Source organism: Thalassophryne amazonica, chromosome 6, assembly GCF_902500255.1.
Source record: "Thalassophryne amazonica chromosome 6, fThaAma1.1, whole genome shotgun sequence".
NCBI classification, from domain to species: domain Eukaryota; kingdom Metazoa; phylum Chordata; class Actinopteri; order Batrachoidiformes; family Batrachoididae; genus Thalassophryne; species Thalassophryne amazonica.
The window spans coordinates 3,350,748-3,350,992 of record NC_047108.1 but is presented as its reverse complement, the minus strand read 5'-3'; positions in this window follow the sequence as shown (position 1 = coordinate 3,350,992).

The window sequence follows — 245 nt, the reverse complement described above, 5'->3', positions numbered from 1 at the left end:
TAGTACATTGTTTATAGAGCTCCTGTTAGACACATTAATGTTGCTGAGGGTGAATTAATCAGTAAAACTGGGCTGATTATAGAGCTGATTATAGTAACATGTTTATAGAGCTCCTGTTAGACACATTAATGTTGCTGAGGGTGAATTAACAGTAAAACTGGGCTGATTATTGTAACATGTTTATAGAGCTCCCGTTAGACACATTAATGTGCTGAGGGTGAATTAACAGTAAAACTGGCTGATTA